Source organism: Salmo salar, chromosome 20 (genome assembly GCF_965601325.2).
Source record: "Salmo salar chromosome 20, fSalSal1, whole genome shotgun sequence".
NCBI lineage: Eukaryota > Metazoa > Chordata > Actinopteri > Salmoniformes > Salmonidae > Salmo > Salmo salar.
Window position 1 is genome coordinate 60,756,101 of NC_138310.1, and position 25,768 is coordinate 60,781,868.

Genomic DNA, 25,768 nt, shown 5'->3' on the forward strand with positions numbered 1-25,768 from the left:
ACCAGACCACAGACCAGACCACAGATCACAGACCAGACCACAGACCAGACCACAGACCAGACCAGCTCACAGACCAGACCAGACCAGACCACAGACCACAGACAAGACTACAGACCACAGACCAGACCACAGACCAGACCACAGACCAGACCACAGATCACAGACCAGACCACAGACCAGACCACAGACCAGACCAGCTCACAGACCAGACCAGACCAGACCACAGACCACAGACAAGACTACAGACCACAGACCACAGACCAGACCACAGACCAGACCACAGACCTGACCACAGACCACAGACCAGACTACAGACCACAGACCACAGACCAGACCACAGACCAGACCACAAACCAGACCACAGACCAAACCACAGACCAGACCACATGGATTGAAATCTTTCAAATACTTTGAGCGTTTGATCTAGCCTGCCTTGAAAAGCAGGTGGGCATGGTTTGCAGTTATGGTGCAATTCTATTGGTCCAGTAAGCTAGGCCAGCTTAATCAAGTGAAGATAAAGTATTTGAAATGATTTTGAATAGTATTTGAAGCCAGATCTCCTGCAGGCGTTCGTTAGAACCACAGAGGGAGACGGTTTATGGTCTCAACATTCAGCTGTAATCAGAGAGAGAGACAGGTCCAGCCAGGCTCTCTGGTCTGTAACACTACCCTCTAGAGATACTCTGTGTTTGTGTGTTGGTGTGTGTTTGTGTGTGTGTGCGTGCATGTGTGTGTGTGTGTGCGTGTGCGCGTGTGCGAATCATCTGTATTTAAACAGTTTGCTAAAGCACATGCACATCTTGAACCAGGGTATATGTTTGCCTGTATGAAACCAATTCTGGGGAAGGTGAGACTGCTGGATTTACAAGAACGTTGACGAGTACTCACAGACAGACTGGGTGTGAGCTCTTATAGAGGGACCGTGTTTGAAAGGCTCTTTACAATATTGAGTGGTCCCTGAGCCCATATTTCTATGGGGATGTTAACTTGAGGAATGTCCTCCCCAGCTCAATGTGTGGAGAGTAAACCGGGGCCTGAAAAAGTAAAGCTGTGTTATAGCGACAGAGAGAAAACACTCTACTTTATCCACTTGTTTTGAGAGGTGTAAAACTCCCCTGTCTTAATGGAGAATGGAAGCTGAGTGGAGACAGGTGGTGTTTTGAAAGCATAAAACTCCTGCCATTTCCCTGTGATATATGCCCTTAAAACGGTTCATGAAACTTCTGAAATGTCCGTCAGCCGCCTTTTATAAATTACACCTTTGGCAAATCAGGTAATTATGTCAGAAGTAAAAGTGTCTTCTTGGCTCCTGTAACCTATATTTCACTACACACAAGTGATTCTGAATCCATACATTTGGCGGATATTGAGAGCACATTTTCTGCTATTGCCTTAGTCTCTGTGATGGGTCTAACCTTTTTACAAGACTCAATGGTTACCTCCATGGTGGCTCTGTATGGAATAAAAACAAAGAATACTTTAAAGAAATATTGTTAAATAAAGTGCATGGAAGGTAAAAAGGGGCCAAATGTCTGTTTTCTGAGCTGAGCATTTCTTGACATAAAAGGTGGAAAAGTGGAAGTTAGAAATTGTGGAAAGTCATCAGATATATTCTAATGTATACATAAGAGGTCTAAGGGCCAGAAATAACTTTTGATAGTACAGTGAACTGTTCAGGGGGACATCCTTAACAGTAAGTCCTGACTCTCTCTGTAGTTCTCTGATTATTTAAGACATAACAGCCAAGAGAGCACTACATTTGAACAACCACAAAGTGTAACAGTGAGAATGAGGATGATATGGATTGCCACACAAAAAGAAGATTTCTACAACACTGAAGAAGAGATACTGTGCAATTGAGCAATTACACCGGCTATGTCCCAAATGGCACCCTATTCCCTGCATAGTGTCCTACTTTTGACCAGAACCCTATGGGCCCATATAGGGAATAGGGTGCCATTTGGGACGACGACACTGTTTCACATTATAGATAACACAGTTTTGGCAGGGAATATCCCAACTGTTGATGACTGTAATTTGTTGTGAGACACTATGAAGCAATGTGGGCTGTCTGAATGAGCAGAATAGTCCAAAACCACTAAATGTGTCTCTGGAAAACAAGTCATTATTGTCTGTTTCTCATAACAAGAGGATCATTTCTAGTTGTCAGTGATTCTGTTTAAGTAAATCAAATTCACAACTAATTTATTTTGCCCTGCAAAAATAAAATCAACTTCAGTGTTCTCCGGAAAAACTCTGAACATGAAAACAGGAGTTTTATTATATGTTGAGGAATCAAGTTTTTTACTGTAGGAGAATATTAGTAGAGGCCTACCAGACTCCCCCTAGTGGCAGTATTGTAATATTGAGGGAAATATCCTTGAGTACTACATGTATGTGTCTGTGAGTGACTAGGAGCATGTGAGAATGTATGTTGGAAAGTGGATTTGTGCATGCATGTGGGATGCATGTATGTGTGCATACGTGTCTTTGTGAGTAGCCTATCTGTGTGTCGTGTGTGTGTCTGTGTGTGTGTACGTGTGTGTACGTGTGTGTGTGTCTGGTCCGTGGTGGTGACAGTGCGACAGAGTGAGCGAGGGAACAGTGCAGAGCAGAAGAGAGGAGAACAGGAGGAGTGGAGAGCGAAAGAGGAGAGCAGTAGGGCTCCTTGCGGTCTGCCCTCTCCCCTGCCCTCCTCTCCTCTCATCTCCTCCCTCTTTTCCCCTCTCTCCTCTCTTGGCTTGGCTCTAATCATGGGTGCTGGAAGCGTTCCTCCTCTAGATGGGATTCCAAGACTAATTTCAGTCAGTCGTGATTGTGAGCCATCATACAAAAACACAGTACACACTAAAGATAGAAGAAAACCATGGAATTGGAATGAAATAAAAACAGAACTCATTCTAGTTCTGTGGTGAAAACCTACAGTCAGGGCATTCTTCAGTGACAGTTTTTGTGTGTAGACAGCAGAGTTATGAAGTTGTAGCGTACTGTTTATTTCCCTCTTTCTATGGCTAAGATATTACATTTGACATGCTGAACCCTTTGCTTTACATTCCTTTATCTCTGCATGGCTTGTAATTTCATCTAGTTGAGTGCCTGCGAAGACAGTGAAGCAGTTCACAACAAGGATCTGTTCACTGTATCTGTTGCCTATGTTCCATCCCAAATGGCACCCTATTCCCTACATAGTGCACTATGACCAGAGACCTAATCTCAATGGTTTCTACTGTAGAGCTGAAGCTCAACAATGGGGTACAGCGATGTTAGTTGGCCAGGATTTTAAAAGCTTTCTCTACTAATTCTCCACTAATAGCAGAGTCTGGAGTTGCTCCATATATTAGGTACAATTCACGTCCACAGAGATGTCCATTGTGCTGCCAACATGGAAGTACTTTCAAGCAATAATGATTTACTTTATAGAAAAGCTGAGGCAGGACTTCTAGGTGTTTTTTCAAAGGCACAAATTATGACTTTTAAGGAGACAGGAATCTTTGAATGCCACGGCAGAACTAATGCAGGCTCTGGTCTTGGTCTGGTTGTGTGTGTGTGTGTGTGTGTGTGTGTGTGTGTGTGTGTGTGTGTGTGTGTTGTGTGTGTGTGTGTGTGTGTGTGTGTGTGTGTGTGTGTGTGTGTGTGTGTGTGTGTGTGTGTGTGTGTGTGTGTGTGTGTGTGTGTGTGTGTGTGTGAGTGTGTGTGTGTGTTGTGGCTGGAGGACCACTCTGCTGCAGCCTAATAGATCTAGCAGGCCCAGCCACCAGCCTGGGTCCTACAGCTCTACTATAGCTCTAACTGTATGATGCCAGATTAAGCACAACATAAAGTCACAAACGACACACTAACTCAGCATAGTACTATGGCTTTATAGCTCTAACAATGTTCCTTATTCTTCTACTAAATGCTCAATTAAATATATAACGGTATGTGGAAAACACTTATGGTTTCCCCCACTGGCTGACTGGCAGGGATAAGGGGTTTGGGTTCTACTAGCTGCTAGCTAGACAAACAGAGAGCTACCTAGCTGATCAAAGATGTTTCTCCCTCCCTGTAGTCTGGAGAGCAGAGGGAGAGAGCAGAGGGGGGACAACGTAGCTATGCTGCTGCCAGGGGCTTTGAAACACGCCAAAGGGGAATCCAGAATACAGGCCAGTTAGGAGCCAGCTAGGAGCCTTATGGGAGGAAAGAAATACAGGCCTGAGCCTTGGGGAAAGAGAAGTCTGTCTGGCACCACACGACTTCAGAGTACAGTAATAAAGATGTTGATGGTCTAATACAGAGGTTGGCAAGCAAAGCGCACAGAGAGCCAGAGTTAAAAGTGCCCCCCTTTCATCTTTATCACTAAGGTTGTGTCCCAAATAGCACCCTATTCCCTATATAGTGTACAGGCCCTGGTCAAAAAAAGTGCACTATGTAGGAAATAGGGTGCCATTTGAGACCTAACCTAAGAAAAATACCTTACATATATAGTGCATTCAGAAAGTAGTCAGACCCCTTGACTTTTTTCACATTTTGTTACGTTACAGCCTTATTCTGGTGCTCCCGAGTGGCACAGCGGTCTAAGGCACTGCATCTCAGTGCTAGAGGCGTCACTACAGACCCTGGTTAGATTCCAGGCTGTATCACAACCGGCCATGATTGGGAGTCCCATAGGGCGGCGCACAATTGGCCCAGCATCGTCCAGGTTAGGGTTTGGCCGGGGTAGGCCGTCATTGTAAATAAGAATTTGTTCTTAACTGACTTGCCTAGTTCAATAAAGGTTAAATAAAAATAAATAAACACATTCTAAAATGAATTAAATAAATACAAATCCTCATCAATCTTTGCTATGAGACTTGAAATCGAGACAGGATTGTGCTCCGAGACAGGATTGTGTTGAGGCACAGATCTGGGGAAGGGTACCAAAACATTTCTGCAGCATGGAAGGTCCCCAAGAACACAGTGGCCTCCATCATTCTTAAATGGAAGAAGTTTGGAACCACCAAGAGTCTTCCTAGATCTGTCCCCTCGGCCAAACTGTGCAATCAGGGGAGAAGGGCCTTGGTCAGGAAGGTGACCAAGAACCCGATGGTCACTCTGACAGAGCTCCAGAGTTTCTCTGTGGAGATTGGAAAACCTTCCAGAAGGACAACCATCTCTGCAGCACTCCACCAATCAGGCCTTTATGGTAGAGTGGCCAGTCGGAAGCCACATCTCAGTAAAAGGCACATGACAGCCCGCTTGGAGTTTGCCAAAAGGCACCTAAAGACTCAGACCATGAGAAACAAGATTTTCTGGTCTGATGAAACTAAGATTCAACTCTTTGGCCTGAATACCAAGCACCCTCCCTAATGTGAAGCATGGTGGTGGCAGCATCATGCTGTGGGGATGGTTTCAGCGACAGGGACTGGGAGACTAGTCAGGATCGAGGGAAAGATGGACGGAGCAAAGTACAGAGAGACTCTTGATGAAAACCTGCTCCAGAGCTCTCAGGACCTCAGACTGGGGTGAAGTTTCACCTTCCAACAGGACAAAGACCCTAAGCACACAGCCAAGACAACACGGCAGTGGCTTCGGGGAAAATCCCTGAATGCCCTTAAGTGGCCCAGCCAGAGCTCAGACTTGAACCTGATCGAACATCTCTGGAGAGACCTGAAAATAGCTGTGCCGTGATGCTTCCCATCCAACCTGACAGAGCTTGAGAGGATCTGCAGAGAAGAATGGAAGAAACTCTCCGAATACAGGTGTGCCAAGCTTGTAGTGTCATATCCAAGAAGACTCAAGGATGTAATCGCTGCTAAAGGTGCTTCGACAAAGTACTGAGTAAAGGGTCTGAATATTTATGTAAATGTCATATTTCATTGTTTTTTATATACATTTGCAAAACATAAAAAAACCGTTTTTGCTTTGTCATTATGGAGTATTGTGTGTAGATTGACGAGAGAAAAAAAAACTATTTAACCCATTTTAGAATAAGGCTGTAACGTAACAAAAATGTGGAAAAAGTCAAAGGATCTGAATACTTTCCAAAGGCACTGTATGTCCTTTCAAACCAACCAATTTAATAATACACTGACTCAATACTCATATCATGTCTAATAGCATTAGTGTGTGAACTTTGCCCAAAAACCCTACTAATGTTGATACTTCATGTACTATGTTTCAGTTTGTTTACAGTTTTACATGGTCAGGCTTGTTTTAACCCAGGTCCCTTTAAATCCCCTCAACTGAGCCAAGCATGTCAGCAGGTCCTGGCTACATATCAGCACTATATTCCCTATACTCTGCACTACTTTTGACCAGACCTATTCCCAATATAGTGCATAGGGCTCTGGTCAAATGTAGTGTACTATGTAGGGAATAGGTGTGTCATTTGGAACGCACTCTGTTTTTCCCTCTAACAGAGCTTTACTTTTATGGTTCCTGCTTTACTATAGTCTCTGGGTCTTAGTAGGCATATATGCTAAACAGAATCACTCTCTGAGTTCACAGGAGGTGTTTACTCTGGAGGAATTAGGCCTACTCTAATCAAATCACCCACAGAATCCCTAGCAGGAAGTAGTTGGAGGCCGCATCAAGCACCATGCAGGAATAAAAGCCTACAATCATCAACCTCTAGCTAAAGCCACTTATCTTACACCAACAACACTTAGCTACTCCAAACTTTATAAAACGTTACCTCTGATGTATTACTTAACGAGCGTGATGATGTGCCTGAGAGCTATCCCCAGGTGGGGACGTTTCCCTTCAGTTTCCCCGCACAAATGTTCAGATTTGTTGGTAGCCTACAAACATTTCCTAACCTGATATTCATTCAAACATTATGCTTTGTATTATATAAGAACACAAAAGCAAGAGTCTGGTTTTCATTTTATTTATTTATAAATGTTTAGTGTTTGTATTTCTTTTGATTGGTATCACCAACTTCTCTAGGCCTACTCACCATGGCTGCTGAACTGGTTTCCTACAGCTTTAGGTTGCGCCACTTTCGTTAGCAGGGTTGGGGAATAACCGTTACATGTAAGGGATTACAACAACAAAAAACGGTAACTGTAATCCATTACGTTACCAGCCAAAATATTGTAATCAGATTACAGATACTTTTGAAAAGTAGATGATTACTTCGAGGGTTACTTTTAAATGACGAAAGGATGTTTGCGAAAAAAAATCTTTGACACGCCTCTGTTATCTCAATGACAGCATTGACAGCATTTCTTCAAATCAGCATTGAAAAAAGGTGCAAGTTTAAGTTTGTTCCACCTGAGTGAGTCTGACCTCAAGTCAGAGATCACTATTTTCAACTCGAATCAATGAGCCCAATCAGTCCTCCATGACAACAAAATCATAAACAACAGAGTAGGGCTGGCTAATAAGTCCTTAGTTTCGGGGTTATACTCAGGTAAAACAATTTGGCTAACCTATACTTCCATATTTCCAGGTCCTATTCTTGAAGATCAAGGGGAATAACATTTATTGGAATGACTGGAATTCTGATAGACTAATCGTTTTATTATATGTAGTAGAAAGCGATGGGTTAGAATAAGCCTACATAACCAACCCATAAAGTAACATTTTACATCTGTATATGGCCAGCTATGTAAACTTTAACATTGATTTATCCTATAATATATGCCATTCGATTGGTAACATACATTTTTGTTGTCTTCTAATGCCTTTTAAGGGGAAAGTAATATAAAAGTAACAGAATGTAATCAGATTACGTTACAGATTTTGGGTCATCCAAAAGTTACATTACTGATTACAATTTTGGACAGGTATGCAGTAACTGTAACGGATTACATTAAGAAAGTAACCTACCCAACCCTGCTCATTAGTTGGTTTCTCCCGTTTCGGGGTGTTTTCATTGTTTATTGTAAACTCTAGTGTCTATGCATATTATGTCATTATTTGACGTGCTAATTGTTGCCCATTATTATGTAAAACAAGTGCCATACTATTGCCATTGCAAGTGTGTTAATCACTATTATTGAGAATGTACCTGTTTAGGTGATGCATGGGTTTAAATGAGAGGATAGGGCAGGTCCTTTTAGGATGCTCAGTCTCCTCAATCAAGGAAGCTGCCATAGAGAATGATAGAGTCCTCTAGTGGCCTAAAGGTAATTTTAGCATGGTCAGCGCCATTTTAAAGTAGTCAACTGGGTGGTGATTCCTATGGGTTGCAGCCTCAATGGCGCTGCTAATGCTGTTACAGATGCTATAATGTCACCTATATAAAGATGAGTCCTCTATCTATGGAAACTGCTTTTTATGTAACACTTGGATTTCTTCTCATAATGTTTTTTTTAATTTATTTAACCAGGTTAGTCATTTAAGAACAAATTCTTATTTACAGTGACGGCCTAGGAACAGTGGGTTAACTGCCTTGTTCAGGGGCAGAACAACAGATTTTTACCTTGTCAGCTCGGGGATTTGATCTAGCAACCTTTCAGTTACTGGCCCAACGCTGTAACCACTAGGCTACCTACTGCCCCTAGAATAGCATGAGAGTAGCTGTAAAACGGCACATTTTTCTCTCTGCCCCATGGCAATAATGTGTAGAAATGCAGGAAATTAGCTTTAAAACAGCAACATTTTCTCTCAGCCTCATGGCAAAATGTGTAGAATAGCATGATTAGTTATACAATTGCAAATGTTTGTCTTTGCCCCATGGCACAATGTGCAGAATTGTAGGAAGTTAGATGCTCAGACCTTGCTGTTACTATACTAAAACTCTGAAATCTCCATCCCTAACTACAACATTTTCAGACAAGATATAACGGCCAAAGGGGGCGGTGTTGCAATCTACAGCAGAGATAACCTGTCCTACTATCCAGGTCTGTACACAAACAATTTGAACTTCTACTTTTAAAAATCCACCTCTCTAAAAACAAGTCTCTCACTGTTGCCGCTTGCTATAGACCACCCTCTGCCCCCAGCTGTGCTCTGGACACCATATGTGAACTGATTGCCCCCCCATCTATCTTCAGAGATCGTGCTGCTTGGTGACCTAAACTGGGACATGCTTAACACCACGGCCATCCTACAATCTAAGCTTGTTGCCCTCAATCTCACACAAATTATCAATGAACCTACCAGGTACAACCCTAAAGCCATAAACACGGGCACCCTCATAGATATCATCCTAACCAACTTGCCCTCTAAATACACCTCTGCTGTTTTCAACCAAGATCTCAGCAATCACTGCCTCATTGCCTGTATCCGTAATGGGTCAGTGGTCAAACGACCTCCACTCATCACTGTCAAACGCTCCCTGAAACACTTCAGCGAACAGGCCTTTCTAATCGACCTGGCCCGGGTATCCTGGAAGGATATTGACCTCATCCCGTTAGTAGAGGATGCCTGGTTATTCCTTAAAAATGCCTTTCTCACCATCTTAAATAAGCATGCCCCATTCAAGAAATTTAGAACCAGGAACAGATATAGCCCTTGGTTCTCTCCAGACCTGACTGCCCTTAACCAGCACAAAAATATCCTGTGGCATTCTGCATTAGCATCGAACAGCCCCCGTGATATGCAACTTTTCAGGGAAGTTAGAAACCAATATACACAGGCAGTTAGAAAAGCCATGGCTAGCTTTTTCAAGCAGAAATTTGCTTCCTGCAACACAAACTCAAAAAAGTTCTGGGACACTGTAAAGTCCATGGAGAATATGAGCACCTCCTCCCAGCTGCCCACTGCACTGTGGATAGGAAACTCTGTCACCACCGATAAATCCACTATAATTGAGAATTTCAAAAAGCATTTTTCTACGGCTGGCCATGCTTTCCACCTGGCTACCCCTACCCCTACCCCGGTCAACAGCACTGCACCCCCCACAGCAACTCGCCCAAGCCTTCCCCATTTCTCCTTCTCCCAAATCCAGTCAGCTGATGTTCTGAAAGAGCTGCAAAATCTGGACCCCTACAAATCAGCCGGGCTAGACAATCTGGACCCTTTCTTTCTAAAATTATCTGCCGAAATTGTTGCAACCCCAACCCCTGTTCAACCTCTCTTTCGTGTTGTCTGAGATTCCCAAAGATTGGAAAGCAGCTGCGGTCATCCCCCTCTTCAAAGGGGGGGACACTCTTGACCCAAACTGCTACAGACCTATATCTATCCTACCATGCCTTTCTAAGGTCTTTGAAAGCCAAGTTAACAAACAGATCACCAACCATTTCGAATCCCACCGTACCGTCTCCACTATGCAATCTGGTTTCAGAGCTGGTCATGGGTGCACCTCAGCCACGCTCAAGGTCCTAAACGATATCTTAACCGCCATCGATAAGAAACAATACTGTGCAGCCGTATTCATTGACCTGGCCAAGGCTTTCGACTCTGTCAATCACCACATCCTCATCAGCAGACTCAACAGCCTCGGTTTCTCAAATGATTGCCTCGCCTAGTTCACCAACTACTTTTCCGATAGAGTACAGTGTGTCAAATCGGAGGGCCTGTTGTCTGGGCCTCTGGCAGTGTCTATGGGGGTGCCACAGGGTTCAATTCTTAGGCCAAGTCTTTTCTCTGTATACATCAATGATGTCGCTCTTGCTGCTGGTGAGTCTCTGATCGACCTCTACGCAGACGACACCGTTCTGTATACTTCTGGCCCTTCTTTGGACACTGTGTTAACTACCCTCCAGACGAGCTTCAATGCCATACAACTCTCCTTCCGTAGCCTCCAACTGCTCCTAAATACAAGTAAAACTAAATGCATGCTCTTCAACCAATTGCTGCCTACACCTGCCCACCCACCCGGCATCACTAATCTGGACGGTTCTGACTTAGAATATGTGGACAACTACAAATACCTAGGTGTCTGGTTAGACTGTAAACTCTCCTTCCAGACTCACATTAAACATCTCCAATCCAAAGTTAAATCTAGAATTGGCTTCCTATTTCACAACAAAGCATCCTTCACTCATGCTGCCAAACATGCCCTTGTAAAACTGACCATCGTACCGATCCTCGACTTCGGCGATGTCATTTACAAAATAGCCTTCAACACCCTACTCAACAAATTGGATGCAGTCTATCACAGTGCCATCCGTTTTGTCACCAAAGCCCCATATACTACCCACCACTGAAACCTGTACGCTCTCGTTGGCTGGCCCTCGCTTCATACTCGTCGCCAAACCCACTGGTTCCAGGTCATCTACAAGACCCTGCTAGGTAAAGTCCCGCCTTATCTCAGCTCGCTGGTCACCATAGCAGCACCCACCCGTAGCACGCGCTCCAGCAGGTGTATTTCACTGGTCACCCCCAGAGCCAATTCCTCCTTTGGCCGCCTCTCCTTCCAGTTCTCTGCTGCCAATGACTGGAACGAACTACAAAAATCTCTGAAACTGGAAACACTTATCTCCCTCACTAGCTTTAAGCACCAGCTGTCAGAGCAGCTCACAGATCACTGCACCTGTACATAGCACATCTATAAATAGCCCAAACAACTACCTTTTCCCCTACTGTATTTATTTATTTATTTTGCTCCCTTGCACTCCAGTATTTCTACTTTGCACATTCACTTACTGCAAATCTACAATTCCAGTGTTTTTTAATTGCTATATTGGATTTACTTTGCCACCGTGGCCTTTTTATTGCCTTTACATCACCTCATTTGCTCACATTGTATATAGACATGTTTTTGTACTGTATTATTGACTGTATGTTTGTTTTACTCCATGTGTAACTCTGTGTTGTTGTATGTGTCGAACTGCTTTACTTTATCTTGGCTAGGTCGCAGTTGTAAATGAGAACTTGTTCTCAACTTGCCTACCTGGTTAAATAAAGGTAAAATAAATAAATAGCTCTTACATATTATGCTCGGGTATGTGAGTTCATGGGCATAGCCTTTGTCCTCAAGATAATATTACTATTTTGGCCAACTAGGTTTATTGTTTTTCAACCAAGTGTTTTTGTCTACTATTTTTCATAAACAATGTATTTTGTATCATGATTCAGTCTTGAACATTACCTGTACTGTTAAATAATGACCACCTATTTTGCAGGTGATCCTCAACTGTTGCTGTCTAATCTCACAGCAAAGCAACACACTTACCGAGCGCATGCACAGACACACACACGCACGCTCAGACATACGCACGGACGCACACACACACACACACACACACACACACACACACACACACACACACACACACACACACACACACACACACACACACACACACACACACACACACACACACACACACACACACACACACACACAGCACATGTGGCCCCTAATTATAGAAAATGGCCCAGTTCAAGGCTAAAGAAAATATGGACACGGCTACTTTGTTAACTGCCGCAGTATCTGCTCTGGACTGCACTGTGAATGGAAAACATGCCTCATTTTCAAATAAAAGCAGGTTTTTTAAATAACCTTTAAGTGTTATTAACCTGCTTGCACCAATTGATTTCACATCGCTGAAAGCAGAATGAGTCTTTACTGTGCCGCAGTCCTTCAGTGGGAGAGGGGTCACATTCTGGCTGCGTCCCAAATAGCACCTTATTCTCTACATAGAGCACTACTTTTGACGGGCCCTGGTCAAAAGTAGTGCACTAAATAGGGAACAGGGTGATATTTGGGAAGCAGATCTGAGACACATAATCTGTCTAAACAAACGCTGCTGCCGTCCTCCATTAGCCTGAGTCTCCACGTCACAGAAGGGTGCCAGAGTTCAGAGCTAAACAATCTGAAATAAAGGCCACTGTCAAACAGAGTGAACAGCAGCGCTGCCCACAGATGAAACAATCCCAGATGATCCATCTACTACCAGCCTGTTTCATCTCCTGAACCACGATTGTGTCCCACATGGCATCCTATTCCCCAGATAGTGCACTACTTTTGACCAGAGCCCTATGGGGTATGTGCCCTGGTCAAAAGTAGTACACTATTTAGGGAACAGGGTGCTATTTCAAATAATAATATTTTAGGTATAGACTAACAGTGAAATGCTTACTTACTTTTCAAACAATGAAGAGTTAAAGATAAGATAAACATTTAAATAAAACATTTGAATAGTGACACGTGGAATAAATACACCATGAATACCGAATAAAAATAAAGAGTAAAAAAACAGTACTGAGTCGATGTGCAGGGGTGCAAGGTAATTGAGGAAGCTATTAGAGGTCGACCGATTAATCGGAATGGCCGATTTATTATGGCCGATTTTAAGTTTTCATAACAATCGGTAATAGGTATTTTTGGACACCGATTTTTTTATATATATATATTTTTTTATACACCTTTATTTAACTAGGCAAGTCAGTTAAGAACACATTCTTATTTTCAATGACGGCCTAGGAACGGTGGGTTAACTGCCTTGTTCAGGGGCAGAACGACAGATTTTTACCTTGTCAGCTCGGGGATTCGTTTTTGCAACCTTCCGGTTACTAGTCCAATGCTCTAACCACCTGCCTTACATTGCACACCACAAGGAGCCTGCGTGGCAGGCTGACTACCTGTTACGCGAGGGCAGCAAGGAGCCAAGGTAAGTTGCTAGCTAGCATTAAACTTATCTTATAAAAAACAATAAATCTTAACACAATCACTAGTTAACTACACATGGTTGATGATATTACTAGCTTATCTTGTGTGTCCTGCGTTGCATATAATCGATGCGGTGCCTGTTAATTTATCATTGAATCACAGCCTACTTCGACAAACGGGTGATGATTTAACAAGTGCACATGTGAAAAAAGCACTGTCGTTGCACCAATGTACCTAACCATAAACATCAATGCCTTTCTTTAAAATCAATACACAAGTATATATTTTTTAACCTGCATATTTAGTTAATATTGCCTGCTAACATGAATTTCTTATAACTAGGGAAATTGTGTCACTTCTCTTGCGTTCCGTGCAAGCAGTCAGGGTATATGCAGCAGTTTGGGCCGCCTGGCTCATTGCGAACTGTGTGAAGTCCATTTATTCCTAACAAAGGCCGTAATTAATTATGACATAACATTGAAGTTTGTACAATGTAACAGCAATATTTAGACTTAGGGATGCCATCCATTAGATAAAATACGGAACGGTTCCGTATTTCACTGAAAGAATAAACGTTTTGTTTTCGAAATGATAGTTTCCGGATTCTACCATTTTAATGACCAAAGGCTCGTATTTCTGTGTGTTATTATGTTCTAATTAAGTCTATGATTTGATAGAGCAGTCTGACTGAGCGATGGTAGGCACCAGCAGGCTCGTAAGCATTCATTCAAACAGCACTTTCATGCGTTTGCCAGCAGCTCTTCGCAATGCTTCAAGCATTGTGCTGTTTATGACTTCAAGCCTATCAACTCCCGAGATTAGGCTGGTGTAACCGATGTGAAATGGCTAGCTAGTTAGCGGGGTGTGCGCTAATAGCGTTTCAAACGTCACTCGCTCTGAGACGTGGAGTAGTTGTTCCCCTTGCTCTGCATGGGTAACGCTGCTTCGAGGGTGGCTGTTGTCGATGTGTTCCTGGTTCGAGCCCAGGTAGGAGCGAGGAGAGGGACGGAAGCTATACTGTTACACTGGCAATACTAAAGTGTCTATAAGAACATCCAATAGTCAAAGGTATATGAAATACAAATCGTATAGAGAGAAATAGTCCTATAATTCCTATAATAACTACAACCTAAAACTTCTTACCTGGGAATATTGAAGACTCATGTTAAAAGGAACCACCAGCTTTCATATGTTCTCATGTTCTGAGCAAGGAACTTAAATGTTAGCTTTTTTACATGGCACATATTGCACTTTTACTTTCTTCTCCAACACTTTGTTTTTGCATTATTTAAACCAAATTGAACATGTTTCATTATTTTGTGAGACTAAATTGATTTTATTGATGTATTATATTAAGTTAATATAAGTGTTCATTCAGTATTGATGTAATTGTCATTAATACAAACAAAATTTTAAAAAATCGTCCGATTAATCGGTATCGGCCTTTGGTCCTCCAATAATCGGTATCGGTATTGAAAAATCATAATCGGTCGACCTCTAGTAGCTATGTACAGTACTGTAAATATAGGTAGGGGGTGTGTGTGTGTGTGTGTGTGTGTGTGTGTGTGTGTGTGTGTGTGTGTGTGTGTGTGTGTGTGTGTGTGTGTGTGTGTGTGTGTGTGTGTGTGTGTGTTGGGGTATCAGTGTAAGAATGTGCGAACAGACAACGACTTGAGAGGCGTCCAATTCTTCCAAGTGTAAGAACATGCAATTATTACTGATTAAGCCTCTCAATGCTGCAATCACATAACAGAGATTACTGAGATATGATATAGGCTTATCTCTGTAAATACAATATTTGTTCATAGTTTTGTGAATAATTCATAGGAGAGAAGAAGAAAGTGAAATATTTAGCAGAAGTAAAGCAGTGCTTGGGAATAAGATGATCAATGAGACTCATATAAGAACTTCATTTAATCTTGTAAATCTTAATCTTAACTTCCTTTAATCTTGGAAAAACTCGAACCTCATCATAACAGATGTTTGATAAGAGATATTTCCGTTAAACAAAAGTAAAGCTAGTCAAAGCACAAGTTCAAAGATATTCCCCCGATTATCCCCGTATCTCTTCAAAACACTTTGTTCCAACTAAGTACAGGTCTGTTTCTGAACCGTGCTTTATCAGTAGGTCTAAACTCAGAGTAGATTTCACACTCAGGCAGTGTTCCAAATGGCACCCTATTCCCTACACTTTGACTCGGGCTGATTGGGCTCTGTTCAAAGTAGTGCACCATATATAATAGGTAATAGGGTGCCATTTGGGATACACTATATGCAATAGGGTGCCAATTGGGATGCCGACACAGAATAATCAAAGCTAGTCACCAGCCAGGACAGTATGATCACAAATCCTGAAAATGATCTTCAAATTCCATGTCAAGACACCAGCTAATTCCAATAAAACTTCTGAGCCTTGAAGAGCCGAGTGTTTGGCTGGGAGGGGAGCATGGGGCAAATTGGGGCGCCAGAGTCTCTCCACAAAGGAAACCACAGAGTGAATTGTTAATCCGGACTGAATGGATATTAACATGACATGCATGAAGTAAAACTACACAAACACTCTGAATACTGTATATTGAGGCCGAGCTGAAACAGAGCTGTCTGGAGCCACATTCGAAGGTGCCACATTTCTGTATACTGTGGCAATGGAGACCAGAGAGTCAGGGATGTGTCACAAATGGCACCCTATTCCCTTTATAGTGCACAATTTCTTACCAAAAGTAGTGCACTAGTATAAAACAAATACGGTGCAATTTGGGCAGCAGACAAAGTGCTTCCACACGGGCAGATCAAGGGGCCAGGGAAGGGGCAGGTCAAGGGGCCAATTGACTACCTACACTACCGTTCAAAAGTTTGGGGTCACTTAGAAATTTCCTTGTTTTTGAAAGAAAAGCTATTTTTTTGGTCCATTAAAATACCATCAAATTTATCAGAAATACAGTGTAGACATTGTTAATGTTGTAAATGACTATTGTAGCTGGAAACAGATGATTTTTTATGGAATATTTACATAGGCGTACAGAGGCCCATTATCAGCAACCATCACTCCTGTGTTCCAATGGCACGTTGTGTTAGCTAATCCAAGTTTATCATTTTAAAAGGCTAATTGATGATTAGAAAACCCTTTTGCAATTATGTTAGCACAGCTGAAAACTGTTGTGCTGATTAAAGGAGCAATAACACTGGCCTTCTTTAGACTAATTGAGTATTTGGAGCATCAGCATTTGTGGGTTTGATTACAGGCTCAAAATGTCCAGAAACAAATAACTTTCTTCTGAAACTCGTCAGTCTATTCTTGTTCTGAGAAATGAAGGCTATTCCATGTGAGAAACTGAAGATCTCGTACAACACTGTGTACTAGTCCCTTCACAGAACAGCGCAAACTGGCTCTAACCAGAATAGAAAGAGGATTGGGAGGCCCCGGTGCACAACTGAGCAAGAGGACAAGTACATTAGAGTGTCTAGTTTGAGAAACAGACGCCTCACAAGTCCTCAACTGGCAGCTTCATTAGCTAGCTATTACTACAGTTATCTGTTGTGTCAACATATAGGTCTGTTATTATCCCTAGTTAACACAATCACAAGATGAACTAATCTCGTCATCAAATATAAACTGTGCAATTCATACTACTGTAATAGACTGTGTCATACTAACTGATGTTAAACGCAACTGACCGAAGTTATCTGTTGTGACATCTTAGATAGGTCTGTTATTTATCTTCTAGCATCTTCTCAGTTTCAGTTTCAAGTTGTATTAGTCATATGTACAGGATACACATGGTATGCACCGTCCGGCACGCAGCCTGACAATGCAACAACAATAAATAATAAAAGATAAGAATACGAACATAAAGTAAATGGCTCAGTAGAATAGAATAAACATTTTAGTATAAGTATAATACACAATGTATAGTCCAATATTTACAAGTGTTTGGGGGAAGGGGGGATGGAGGCCAGTGTAATAACTAAGCAGTATAATAATAGTCTGGTAGCATGAGTGTATGTGTCTGTGTGTGTATGTCTGTGTGGGTGTGTGCATGAGTGAGTGCATGTGTGCTAAGGTGTGGAGAATCAGAGCAGGTGGTCAGTCCAGTTCAAGTGTTCAGCAGTCTGATGGCTTGCAGATTGAAACTGTCTCTGAGCCTGTTGGTATCAGACCTCATGATCCGATACAGTCTGCCCAACAGTAAGGGAGTGAACAGCTCGTGGCTGGGGTGTGTGGGGTCCTGGATGATGCTGTGGGTCTTCCTCAGACACCGTTTCAAGTAGATTTTCTGGATGGGTGGGAGCACCGTCCCAGTGATGAACTGGGCCGTCTTCACCACCTGCTGGAGGGCCTTGAGGTCATGGAAGGAGCAATTCCCGTACCAGGCCGTGATACAGCCGGTCAGGACGAGCAGAGATGCTTTGCACCCTCTTGACAAGATGGTGGTGGTGTTGTTGGTCCATGACAAGTCCTCTGTGATGTGGACACAGAGGAACTTAAAACTCGTGACTCTCTCTACTGCAGTCCCATTGATGTGAATCGGGGCATGTTACCTCCTCTGCTTCCTGAAGTCAACATCAACTCCTTTGTTTTGCTGACGTTGGGAGAGGTAGATGTTCTAAAGATGAACTTACTACCAACCATTCATAGATCATACTAACAGATGTTTGGCATCATACTATCATAACAGACACATGCTAAGCAGATCATGCCTTGTGAAATCATTGTCTAATCTTAACTTCAATCTAAGTGTCTGAAACACTGACGATGATGGGCCTATAAACACCTAGCTGTAGGTACTGTAGGTAGGTAGAGTCTCCTGAAACCACTAGCCTGCGTGTGTTTGTGTGTGTACTGTACACACCCCTCACCCCTGGTCCATGATGGGAAAGCCAGTCCAGAGACACAAAGGCTCCACTGGCTCCACTGGCCAACTCGTCTACTGAGCAGATGCTCCACGACTCTCTGTCTTGGGGGAAACATGCTCTGTTACACCAGGGGCCAGTAAAACTATGACAAACCACACCAGGAGCCAAAACAAGGTCTGCGTCCCAAATGGCACCCATTCCCTATCTAGTACATTACTTTTGACCAGGACCTATGTGCCATTTGGGATGCATTCTAGGGCCTGCCTGGTCAGTCTTAGAGGAACGTTTTCTGGCTGTGTTGTTACAACAATCCTGACAAAAACAACCAGAACACCCATAAATGATTGGCTTTGCTGTGTCAGACCAAGACTAGAGACTGCCAAGTAGATATGACCATCAAAGACTGAGCTAGACACTTTCAAAGTACAATGTAGCTGCATACCTCTGTTATTACTGTAGTTAGCCTTCACACGATGTTAATATATACTTCTCTGTTACGGCTGTAAAAAACAACAACCAGGAAATCAATCAGAAAGTCTTGGCTCTGGCATGCTGTTGTGTTCATTCCCTCCATACAGTATGTTATAAACCCTTCATGCTCATCATCACCCCAGGCACACTGAAAATAGAGTCAAATAATTACTTCATCATGGATCTTCTGGGACATGACTGATGACATAATCATTGGATTGTCATAAAAGCCCCTCCGAGGATTTCGGCTGCGGTTTCATCCAACAATTCTGCATCATTTCCATCACTGTTTTCTTTGTAAACTGTATACAGTTTTTCTCCTCAGTCCAGCCACTCTACTGTGATTGGCTTTAGCACAACTCTTTCCTTGGCTTTAGTCTCCTTTGATTGGAACACATCAGATGTAACCAATGGCTGCTTGCAAAATCATATTCAGGAAATGAATGGCCCATCATCAAAGCACTCTTAGACGATGCACCTAGCACTCATGCCTCCAAAGATCCTGTAGGCTTTAACTCAGTGAGCTAGCACAGACTTTTGGCATGCCCTCTGTTTCTATAAGAGAACACCAAATGATACAATGAGCTATCTATCTCACATGGAGCTTCACTGATATGAGATATATTTGGCATTCCTCAGCAGCGGGGGCTAATGACTGTCATTGTTACCTCAACTATTATTATTATCGATGAGGACCAGGAATGTGCCTTGGCCCTCCCCTCAAAATGGATACGATGTGACAACGATGTGACAACGATGTGACAACGATGTGACAACGATGTGACAACGACGTGACAACGATGTGACAACGATGTGACAACGACCACAACGTGTTGCAGGGTGCTTTGACACAACACTGACACCCAGGAGGGAAAACCCCAACATAGTGATTTAACTGATGAATGGGTGGAGAGAGAGGGAAGGAGGGAGGAGAGAGAGAAAAGAAGGGAGGAACGTCAGCATACTGGTCTTCCAGACAGTGCTCCAGGACAATAGAGAAGGAGGATGACTCAGGAGCACCATGGAAACCAGCATACTAACAGATAGAGGCTGAGTCCGGAAGGATACCTTATTCCCCATATCTAGTGCATTACTTTAGACCAGAGTCTTATGGTCAGAGAATATGGGCTATGAGCCTATGAGATGAGACCTGTAGGCTCTGGTCAAAAGTAATGCACTATAAAAGAATAGGGTGCCATTTCAAGTGCAAACAACCTGTTTAGGGATATGGAACCCAATTCAGATCAAATTAATTAATTAGACATTTGTGAAAGGATTGCAAGGAACTCAGTGATTCCCTTCACACCCTAATAAACAGAGCCCTGTTGACACTGTAATGAACATAACCTACTACAACCTTCTGACTGTCAGATTGTAGTACAGGACGAACACTGAATAATGTCACAATGGCACAGCATTACACCCCAGCCAACAATAGAATTACATGGATAAAACAATTTGAGAGGAATGTTTTGTAGAGAGAGGGGAAAGAAAAAAAGACCCAATGGCACCTTGTTCCCTATATAGTGCACTAGCCTACTTTTGACCAGTGCCCTATAAAGTGCACTATATAGGGAATAGGGTGCCATTTGGGAAGGACACCAAATACAGTGGAGTGACACCCTAGGGAATTATTTGACAGGTGGAGAGAGTATTATTAAACTAATTGGTTGAGATTGATGCTGTTGGTTATGGTGACGCTGCCAATGAAAATGTGCTCTAAAACAGTATGGACCATGACGGGTAGCCTACCACAGATTTGAATTCTAATCTAAAACAGTATGGACCATGACGGGTAGCCCACCACAGATTTGAATTCTAATCTAAAACAGTATGGACCATGACGGGTAGCCTACCACAGATTTGAATTCTAATCTAAAACAGGATGGACCATGACGGGTAGCCTACCACAGATTTGAATTCTAATCTAAAACAGTATGGACCATGACGGGTAGCCTACCACAGATTTGAATTCTAATCTAAAACAGGATGGACCATGACGGGTAGCCTACCACAGATTTGAATTCTAATCTAAAACAGTATGGACCATGACGGGTAGCCTACCACAGATTTTAATTCTAATCTAAAACAGTATGGACCATGACGGGTAGCCTACCACAGATTTGAATTCTAATCTAAAACAGTATGGACCATAACGGGTAGCCTACCACAGATTTGAATTCTAATCTAAAACAGGATGGACCATGACGGGTAGCCTACCACAGATTTGAATTCTAATCTAAAACAGTATGGACCATGACGGGTAGCCTACCACAGATTTGAATTCTAATCTAAAACAGTATGGACCATGACGGGTAGCCTACCACAGATTTGAATTCTAATCTAAAACAGTATGGACCATGACGGGTAGCCTACCACAGATTTGAATTCTAATCTAAAACAGGATGGACCATGACGGGTAGCCTACCACAGATTTGAATTCTAATCTAAAGCAGTATGGAGCATGACGGGTAGCCTACCACAGATTTGAATTCTAATCTAAAACAGGATGGACCATGACGGGTAGTCTACCACAGATTTGAATTCTAATCTAAAACAGGATGGAGCATGACGGGTAGCCTACCACAGATTTGAATTCTAATCTAAAACAGTATGGACCATGACGGGTAGCCTACCACAGATTTGAATTCTAATCTAAAACAGGATGGACCATGACGGGTAGCCTACCACAGATTTGAATTCTAATCTAAAACAGGATGGACCATGACGGGTAGCCTACCACAGATTTGAATTCTAATCTAAAACAGGATGGACCATGACGGGTAGCCTACCACAGATTTGAATTCTAATCTAAAACAGTATGGACCATGACGGGTAGCCTACCACAGATTTGAATTCTAATCTAAAACAGTATGGACCATGACGGGTAGCCTACCACAGATTTGAATTCTAATCTAAAACAGTATGGACCATGACAGGTAGCCTACCACAGATTTGAATTCTAATCTAAAACAGGATGGACCATGACGGGTAGCCTACCACAGATTTGAATTCTAATCTAAAACAGTATGGACCATGACGGGTAGCCTACCACAGATTTGAATTCTAATCTAAAACAGTATGGACCATGACGGGTAGCCTACCACAGATTTGAATTCTAATCTAAAACAGTATGGACCATGACGGGTAGCCTACCACAGATTTGAATTCTAATCTAAAACATAATATTACTTTCTCAATCATTTTGGAAAACCACGACCGATCGCTTTAAAGGTTTGATGTGTTTTTGTTATAATCATATTAGTGGTGTGTGATTGTGTGACTCTTTGACTTCTTTTAAAATGTCTTAAATGATATTAACTGGCAAAGCAAGGGCAGCTAGAAATATGTAGTTCTATCGATGTGTCATTCTTTGTTACATAATTCGTTTTTGCTTGGAAAGTTTTTTCAAAAAGTTCAAAATGTTGAAATAGGATAACCTACAGTTTAGGATCTCAGCTAGAGCTATAGATCCTACAGTCTATGATAACCTACAGTTTAGGATCTCAGCTAGAGCTATAGATCCTACAGTCTATGATAACCTACAGTTTAGGATCTCAGCTAGAGCTATAGATCCTACAGTCTATGATAACCTACAGTTTAGGATCTCAGCTAGAGCTATAGATCCTACAGTCTATGATAACCTACAGTTTAGGATCTCAGCTAGAGCTATAGATCCTACAGTCTATGATAACCTACAGTTTAGGATCTCAGCTAGAGCTATAGATCCTACAGTCTATGATAACCTACAGTTTAGGACCTCAGCTAGAGCTATAGATCCTACAGTCTATGATAACCTACAGTTTAGGACCTCAGCTAGAGCTATAGATCCTACAGTCTATGATAACCTACAGTTTAGAACCTCAGCTAGAGCTATAGATCCTACAGTCTATGATAACCTACAGTTTAGGACCTCAGCTAGAGCTATAGATCCTACAGTCTATGATAACCTACAGTTTAGGATCTCAGCTAGAGCTATAGATCCTACAGTCTATGATAACCTACAGTTTAGGATCTCAGCTAGAGCTATAGATCCTACAGTCTATGATAACCTACAGTTTAGGATCTCAGCTAGAGCTATAGATCCTACAGTCTATGATAACCTACAGTTTAGGACCTCAGCTAGAGCTATAGATCCTACAGTCTATGATAACCTACAGTTTAGGACCTCAGCTAGAGCTATAGATCCTACAGTCTATGATAACCTACAGTTTAGGATCTCAGCTAGAGCTATAGATCCTACAGTCTATGATAACCTACAGTTTAGGATCTCAGCTAGAGCTATAGATCCTACAGTCTATGATAACCTACAGTTTAGGACCTCAGCTAGAGCTATAGATCCTACAGTCTATGATAACCTACAGTTTAGGATCTCAGCTAGAGCTATAGATCCTACAGTCTATGATAACCTACAGTTTAGGATCTCAGCTAGAGCTATAGATCCTACAGTCTATGATAACCTACAGTTTAGGACCTCAGCTAGAGCTATAGATCCTACAGTCTATGATAACCTACAGTTTAGGACCTCAGCTAGAGCTATAGATCCTACAGTCTATGATAACCTACAGTTTAGAATCTCAGCTAGAGCTATAGATCCTACAGTCTATGATAACCTACAGTTTAGGACCTCAGCTAGAGCTATAGATCCTACAGTCTATGATAACCTACAGTTTAGGATCTCAGCTAGAGCTATAGATCCTACAGTCTATGATAACCTACAGTTTAGGACCTCAGCTAGAGCTATAGATCCTACAGTCTATGATAACCTACAGTTTAGGATCTCAGCTAGAGCTATAGATCCTACAGTCTATGATAACCTACAGTTTAGGATCTCAGCTAGAGCTATAGATCCTACAGTCTATGATAACCTACAGTTTAGGACCTCAGCTAGAGCTATAGATCCTACAGTCTATGATAACCTACAGTTTAGGATCTCAGCTAGAGCTATAGATCCTACAGTCTATGATAACCTACAGTTTAGGATCTCAGCTAGAGCTATAGATCCTACAGTCTATGATAACCTACAGTTTAGGACCTCAGCTAGAGCTATAGATCCTACAGTCTATGATAACCTACAGTTTAGGACCTCAGCTAGAGCTATAGATCCTACAGTCTATGATAACCTACAGTTTAGAATCTCAGCTAGAGCTATAGATCCTACAGTCTATGATAACCTACAGTTTAGAACCTCAGCTAGAGCTATAGATCCTACAGTTTATGATAACCTACAGTTTAGGACCTCAGCTAGAGCTATAGATCCTACAGTCTATGATAGGGGAACATTGTCCTCGTGTTCTCTTTTCTCGCATACAATGCAATATAATGTAGGGCCTATTGTTAAATAGCCTACATATGCATATTTCTTTTCTCCATTCTACATCCAAGACTTAAAGCTCCCCCCTCGTGGAGAGTTGGCAGCAGAAGCCTAGTGTTATGCCGTCTGAAATAAGTGCTTGCCCCCACAGAGGGAAGCAAAATCCCAGAGTTAGAGAGCAGCGGAGAGGAGAGGAGAGCACTCTGTCAGGGCCAGATGGTTTGGGTTAAAATGAGAATCACTATTCAGGCAGCGGTTCCACCGTTCTGCCTGCCTGTCGATAGCAGTTTCACTAGTCGGGATAATCATCAGCCTATACATAATGTGACAAGACCTAAACATCACTGAGAGCTGTCCCGTCCATAGGTCCTGCTGAGTTTTCAAATATAAATCAATTTAAGTGTAAAAATTAAGTTGAGAGTAAACGTGATAACTGTATAAAATATCAGCGTCAAATACCCCAAATAAAGATGTTTAAACTAATTTCCTGGAGTCAATTCTACAAACCTTATTTTTGCACTTTGATCCCAAGAGTACAAAAAGTGTATTAAAAAGAAGAAAAAGAACAAGACAAAATAAATTATTCAGCTTTAAAAGCCTCCAAGCTTGAAAATAGTCTCTATTCTGGACATGACAACCGTGCTAAGATGTACTCTCAAGCTTTAGCTTAATAAAACGTCCATGCAACTAGTTCAGTGTATAACAATGTATGAACGTATCGCAACAATGTATCAAATGTATCTCAACAATGTATAATTATTACCACGTTGTCTTCATCTAGCGAGGTGAGACAGACATTCGACTGTAGTAAAACACCGCAACAGGGACTTACATTCATCTGCTTCTTCTCTGCCTCTTTGAGCGCACGCACGTCTGTTAGCAAATATCCCAACTATTAACGGTCGCTTCTTCAAACAAATCCCTTGTGGAGTAAAAAAGACAAGAGTACAAATCTAAATTAAAGTCAAAACCCCCCTAAATAATATCCATTTCAGAAAGACAGCGTTATCCTTCAGAAAGTATCCTTTTGGGTGGAGAACGCGTTTTCTCTCCAGCAACCTCCTCTTGTGATTTCTTCTGTACCCTATTCCTTGTCAGGTAACGAGGGATAGGCAATTCAAAATAACTTTTTACGCGAACGTTTCCTTTCTTTGGTTTAAATGTTGTAGTCAGAACGTTATCAACTTCTCCGCATCGGGACAGCATCCACACTAACCGTTACTTGGAGCGTCTAGTTGCAGAGCAGCTGCTGCCTCCCGGTGCACGGAGTGAAACCCGACACCTCTCTATTGCTATGGACGGCCCTCCTTCAGATTGGGCTAATTTACTCAACAAGTGAAGAAGTGTACGGTTATGTTGTTTGACAGCGCTGTGCTAAAGAGATGCCACGGAGAGAGCAGAGAAGAGAGGAGAGGTGGAGAATTCTGAACTCTGGTGCCACCAAGCTATGTAAAAGGGAAGTGTATATCATCAGAATGTCTTTGGGTTCTAAATATCTCAAACCTGATGAGCTGATTGGGCTACTCTGACCCAGCTTTATTCGGTAAAGGACCTTTTTGGCATAGTGAAGTAAATTCAATGTTTCAGAAACACAATTATGTAATTGATTAGCAAAATATTTGTCATTAACAACATATTTGTCATCAACAAATATTACACATCAT

At 42.2% G+C, this 25,768-nt stretch overlaps 1 protein-coding gene across 1 annotated transcript in view; it reads right to left on the reverse strand.

Annotated features, from left to right (window-relative positions):
- Nucleotides 1-25,404, reverse strand: part of LOC106580990 (protocadherin-16) — a 237,761-nt gene extending 212,357 nt beyond the window's left edge. Inside the window, exon 1 of the mRNA XM_045703726.2 lies at nt 24,937-25,404. The gene's annotated coding sequence lies outside the window, so the exon portion shown is untranslated. The remainder of the gene's footprint in view (nt 1-24,936) is intronic.
- Between the last annotated feature and the right edge of the window lie 364 nt (nt 25,405-25,768).